We start from the raw sequence: 6,542 nt of genomic DNA on the forward strand, positions 1-6,542 counted from the left end.
GCTCTTTCCTCCTTCTTTTTGGCTCGTTCCTCCTTCTTCTTAAGTTTTGGACACTCACTTCGATAGTGTCCCTTTTTGCTGCACTCATAACACGTAACATTAGTTTTGTCAATATTTTGTTCACTAGGTTTACCTTTTCCTTTGTATCTCCTTCTCCTTCTCATGATTCTTCTTACGAAATTCGTCATCTCACTTGATGATGATCCACTTTCATCATCGGATTCTGAGGAAGAGGTGGATGAGGAAATCTCCTTTTCTTTCTTCTTTTCCTTCTTCCTTCTTCCATCCTTGCTCTTTGGTCCTGCAAACAAAGCAATACCCTTCTCTTTTTGACCTTTGTTAGCAATCTCATGAAGTTCCATCTCACAGAAAAATTCATCTAATTTAACAATGGAAAGATCCTTGGATACCTTGTAGGCATCTACCATAGATGACCACAAGGCATTCCTAGGAAAAGCTTTTAGAGCATACCTTACGAGATCGCGATTCTCCACTCGTTCGTCCACCGAGTGTAGACCGTTGATGATCTCCTTGAATCTCCCATGAAGCTCACTTACCGTTTCATTGTCCTTCATAGTTAGATTTTGGAGTTGATTCAAGAATAGGTCCCTCTTGGCAATCCGAGAATCTCGAGTTCCCTCTTGGAGCTCGATGAGTTTGTTCCATAGGTCTCTTGCACTCGAGAACGGACCTACCTTGACGAGTTGGTCCTTGGTGATTCCATATTGCAAGGTGACCATAGCCTTGGCATCGGCTTGTGCTTTGCGTAGTTGTTCGGTAGACCACCTAGACGAATCAAGTTCCTTACCTTCTTCATCTTTTGGTGGTGTAAAACCTTCCTTGACTGAGAACCACATGGCAATGTCGGTCTTGAGGTAATACTCCATGCGGCCCTTCCAATATTGAAAATATGCTCCTTCGAAGTAGGGTGGTCGATTTGTGCTGAAGCCTTCCTTCATAGCCATCCTTGTTTACTCTTTTGGGTGTTAATCCGAATCAAAGAGCCCCTTGCTCTGATACGACTTGTTGGGATCTTAGATGGCTAGAGGAGAGGTGAATAGCCTCTTTAAAAACTTAAGCAGAGAGTTCTACACAGAAACTAGTTAGCGCAGCGGAATAAGCAAACTAAAACAAAACGAAAACCAACACACAAACACTGATACACAGATTTACGAGGTTCGGGGATAACTTGCCCCTACTCCTCGGCGTGTCCGTAAGGTGGACGACTCCTTGATCTTCGGTAGATCGCACCCCGGAAGAATTCCGGCTAAAGATCCTCCTTCTAGGTGGAGTAACCTTCCCACAAAGTCTCAAGAAATATCTAAGTTAAAGCACGAGACTTACAGAAACTCGGTGGCAAAGAAGAATAGAAATGCTTACAACCACGCGAGGATCAGAGGAAACAGAGATAGCAGTTCACCCGAGAGCTCAAGAACTTCGCACAACAACAGCACACTTTTCTTTCAAGCTTTCTTGTTCTGTTCTTGTTCCTCTCACTGCTTTTGCTTCTCAAAACCTGATTTCTTCACGGATCTGGTCCAAATGCGCAAATCAGCGCTGCACCCAATCCCTTTTCCTCCTTCTCGATTCTCCGAACTCACACCAATGATATCACAATCAACAGGCGTCTTCCGAGCTCGAACCAATCCCGTGGAGTCAAGCATCGCAATGATCACGCAGATCCGTTGATGCCGAAATGCACCATGCGTCGAAACCAACAAAGACCATTTGTCGATTCCTCTTACGAACTTAATTTAAAATTAGGCTTGGAATGATACTGTAAACCCGCAAACTCAAAAGCTAACAAAGACAGAGGATTACATCACATAAATGAATGAGATATATCAAAAGCGATGAAGGAATCGTTGATAAGGCGAACACAGAATGTGTGGATCGGTCACCGATCGATCCAAATGTTCCCAATCGATCGGTCGATCGATTGGGATTCGACCATCGCAGGATGCAGGTGATGGATGGCTAGGATTGTGCGGATGTGACGTGGCAATCCATTGGGCTTTTTCTCAATCGATTGGGAGCACTGTATATAGACTGGCGGAGCATTTTCATCGCTAGAACTTTGTGTTCATCTCCGAGCTCATCGGACCGATCCGTGGAACTTAGTTTCACTGGATCGGTCTGCCGACCGATCCACTGATTCTTGTGTCACTGGATCGGTCTACCGACCGATCCAATGTGCCATTGAAAGTCCACTTAAGTCTCTCTCTGACTTAATCCGGAGAACGAGCTACCGAGCCCTCTCCGACTTCATCCGGTCCAGAGAACGAGCTACCGAGCCCTCTCTGACCTAGTCCGGAGAACGAGCTACCGAGCCCTCTCCGACTTCGTCCGGTCCAGAGAACGAGCTACCGAGCCCTCTCTGACCTAGTCCGGAGAACGAGCTACCGAGCCCTCTCCGACTTCGTCCGGTCCAGAGAACGAGCTACCGAGCCCTCTCTGACCATTCCGTGCCAAGTCACCATACTTGGACTTTTCCCGTGCCAAGCTCCCTGCTTGGACTTTTCACCAGATGTCTTGACCCATCTGGATTTCCCTTGCCTGGCTTTACTCACCAGGACTTTCCCTCCCAACTGATCAACCTCGATCAGTAGTAATTCTTAGTTTAATCAATATCTGATACAAACTTAAATCAGTGTCAACATCAAAACAACAGCCAGGTCAGACTGTATCAACAAAAGTGTCCAAGGTTAAGAAAGTTAGATTTGTAGGCTAAGTGTCACCGGAGGTTCACCAGAATGGCCTAGTCATTTTGGATGAGTCACCTAGGGAGGTGGCTAAGGCTAAGAGCTCTAGGGGGAGCTCAAAGAGTCAATTTGGGACCCATGGCCAATGGATCTCAAGTGGGTTTTACTTGGGAGTCTAGGTTAGGTCATGGAATGTGCCAAGTGGTTTGGAGACGGACTTGAGTCTCAACCCTAGGGAATTGGCACACATGGGTTATGTTTCATGCTTGAAAATATGTCATTGGAGTCATATAGCATGATAATTGGTTTTGGATGTATAGATGCCATATAAACCAATGCTAGGGATGCATTGTGGGTTAGTATGGGTAAATACATCAAGAGGAAGCCAAAACTAGGACTTTAGGTCAAGGTTCAATTGAACTTTTTAGCTAGTTTTGTGTTTTGTGTAAATCTTGGGATTGGTGATAGATATATTTTTATATATATTTTTCCCAAGTAGATATTGATATAATAGACCTCTCCACAAAATTTGGGGATTTTTGGAGGTCTGTGAAATTTCTGGCGCATTTCTGAAGTTGGCCAGAAAAGGTTAATTTTTTCATGAATAGTATACCAGTCGACTGGTACAGTTACCAGTCGACTGGTAACATTGTTCATGAGCACAGAATGTCTCTTGCAGTCGACTGATACTAGTCTGAAAGTGTTTTCAGCACTGGATTTTGACCGGGTCAGCTCATATAGATGTATGGGATCCATGGGGGATACATACATGAGTTTAGGGTCATTTGGATGACAAGTTTTCAATAATTGGGATATTGTTGGAGAACTTTTTGGATGTTAGGAAAAGGGGGAGAAGTAAGGTTTAGTTGGGAAAACCTGAAAGTACCTTTGTGTAGGGGGAGCCTTGGGATAGGTTCTTAAAAAGCCCATTGTAAAAATCCTAGCTCATGGGGAGCGTAGGTGTAGGGGGAGCCTTGGGATAGGTTCAAATGCATGATGCATTGTTACGGCGGTTGCCAAGTGTGTAACCTTGGCAACGTAAATCCATTCGGCAGTGTAAGTCCAAGTGCGGCAGTGTAAGTCCAAGTGTGTAGCCTTGGCAACGTAAGTCCATTCGGCGGTGTAAGTCCAAGTGTGTAGCCTTGGCAACGTAAGTCCATTTGTTTTAGCATGTTTATTTGCTATTATGTTTTCCCTAACTTAAATGTATTGCCAAACAGCAAAAGGGGGGAGATTGTTGGAGCAATCCCAATGGTCCGCGGGACCATGTGTTTTGGTGTTTGGACAAAGGGTTTAAGTTAGGTTCACCCTTGTATTTGATATATGTATTTGAGTTGTGCAGGTTTGCAGGATACACATGTGACTCAGGTTGATGGCTTCAGGTCCGGTGAAGGATGGAGCATCCGAGGGACTGTGGACAAAGCAGCGAGGACAAGGGTCGAGGGAAGCGACTTCGAGGCATACGCGAAGGATGGCATTGGGGACGAGCCGCGGGCTTGAATGCATCCGAGGGACGAGAGCCAAAGGAAGTAGGCTTGAAGGCAAGAGGTCAAAGCTGCAAATGAAGCGTCAAATTAGTCATAAGGGTGAGGGTACGAGTGCATGAGAGATTATACTCGGAGTAAAATCCTAGTTTTAGGGTTTTACTGTAACAGTACTGTAGCACTACTGTAGCAGTTGACTGCATGTTTTATCAGTCGACTAGTGGAATCGAGTCGTTGGGATGTAATGGTCGAATTTCCACAGAGGGCAGTCGACTGCATGTTTTAGCAGTGACTGGTAGGCGAGGTTTTCCAACCCGTGGCCTATATAACCAAGCCTTGGAAGCTTGGTTGAGGTTGACGAAATAGAGGTGGTTAATCTCTATTAGTAGTCTACTTGTGCCCTAGCTTGTAAAGAGTCCTTGGTGAGAGTTGTGGTGAGGTTTCTCCATCCACAAGGAGCTACGTGAGCTAGCCGGAGGTCTTCCGGGGAGTAATCCATCGACGGATAGGGATCGTCCACCTTACGGGCAGCCGTGGAGTAGGAGCTTTATCTCCAAACCACGTAAATCAGCGTGTGTTGGTTTGCTTGCTCTTTCTTGTTCTTTGTATTTGTATTTAGCTTTCGTATTTGTGTTTGTATTATTTGTATTCCGCTGCGCAACTAACAAATACGTAGAAAGCGATCGATTTGGGGGCGCCGTCTATCCAACCCCCCTTCAAGCCGGTCGTCCGATCCCCAACACCTAACACTAGGTTGGACAAGAGTCAACTTATCTTTTAGTCTTGACCTAATTACCTAACTGGGTAGAATATTATTTTGGAGGTGTCAGCTAGTTTGGTGTCTGGCCCTGAATTATTGAACTTGGATTTTGTTTTATGTTTTAGGTTTATGTCAATTTGTTTTGTAGTTGTAGTAAACTTGATTATAGCTTAAGTTTAGATTTGTTTTGTTAGAGTTGAATTTTAAGTTTGGATTTGTTTTATTAAGGTTGAATTTGTACTTTAAGTTTGTATTTGATTTATTAGATTTAAATGTATAGTTTAAGTTTGGATTTAATTTGTTAGAGCTTAAGTTTTGATTTGATTTATTAGATTTAAATTTGTATTTTTGTTTTTGAATTTGAGTTATTGAGTTTATCTCATTTTGTTTTTAGGTAGTGGATTTTATTTTTTGGTATATAGTATTGGTTTAGTCCTACTTACTTGATTAGACAAGCTTTTGGAACCCAGGCTTTGGTTTGATTTTTATTTTGACTTATTAATGAGATGAAGATTTTATTTGTTGAGTTGGACATGTATCTGAGTCTAAATTTATTGTACACAACTCGTTGGGATCCAAGTAGAATATCTAGGTACTTGAATCTTATTGTGAACTTTTCTAAAAGTTCTCCAAGTGTTACAACTTCATTTGTCAAATTAGAATTTTTCATCCTCAAGTTTTTCAACTTGAATTGGATTTCCAGATTGAACTAGTTTAGTTGTTGGGTTTGATTTGATTTGTTCTTTAAGGTTTTGATTTTTCTTAAGGAGTGTTTCATTTTATTTTTCATATCTAGACAATGTTTTATTCATGCATGCGATAATTTTAAAAAACTTGGCAGACATATTTGGGTATACCTCATCAGAAGTTTCAGAAACAAGTATAGACTCATGTTCGGACTTGTCATCTTAATCCAATTCTCTTTAAGATTCTAGTCTGGATGCCATCAGTGTGAGATAGTTGTTCTACTTTGGTTCATCGTTATTCAATCCTTCCGAGGATGACTCATCCCAAGTCTCTTTGAAGGTCTTCTTCTTCTTCAACTTATTTGGCTTGTCTTCTTTGAGATTGGGACATTCATGCTTGTAGTGTCCCTTTCGGTTGCACCCGTAGCAGGTGATACTTGACTTGTTGGAAGTTGGCTTAATCATCTTATGAAGGTATTTATTGTTGAAGTCCTTTTTTCCGATGAACATCTTCCTCACCATGTTCATAAGTTGCTCCTCCTTTCAAGAACCTGCAAGGAGAGCTATGCCTTTTTCAGTCTTTTGCGAGTTAGTTTGTTCGTGCAGTTTTAGTTTACAAAATAATTCATCTAATTTTAATTTGGATAAATTCCTCAAAACTATATAGGTATCTACTACTGATGCCCATAACGTGTTTCGGGAAAATAAGTATAGTGCATACCTTATTATGTCTCAGTTCTCCATCTGGTGGCCGATCATGTACCAGGTTCGCCGTTTCTCCTTCTTGCATCTTAATTATTCAAGAGGAGGTCACATTTTGTTACCTTAGCATCATTTGTTCCTTCGTGTAGTTTGACGAATTTGTCCCATAGCTCTTTTGCATTCTCGTGTGGGCCAATGTGGTTTAGTT

Source organism: Zingiber officinale, chromosome 5B (genome assembly GCF_018446385.1).
Source record: "Zingiber officinale cultivar Zhangliang chromosome 5B, Zo_v1.1, whole genome shotgun sequence".
NCBI lineage: Eukaryota > Viridiplantae > Streptophyta > Magnoliopsida > Zingiberales > Zingiberaceae > Zingiber > Zingiber officinale.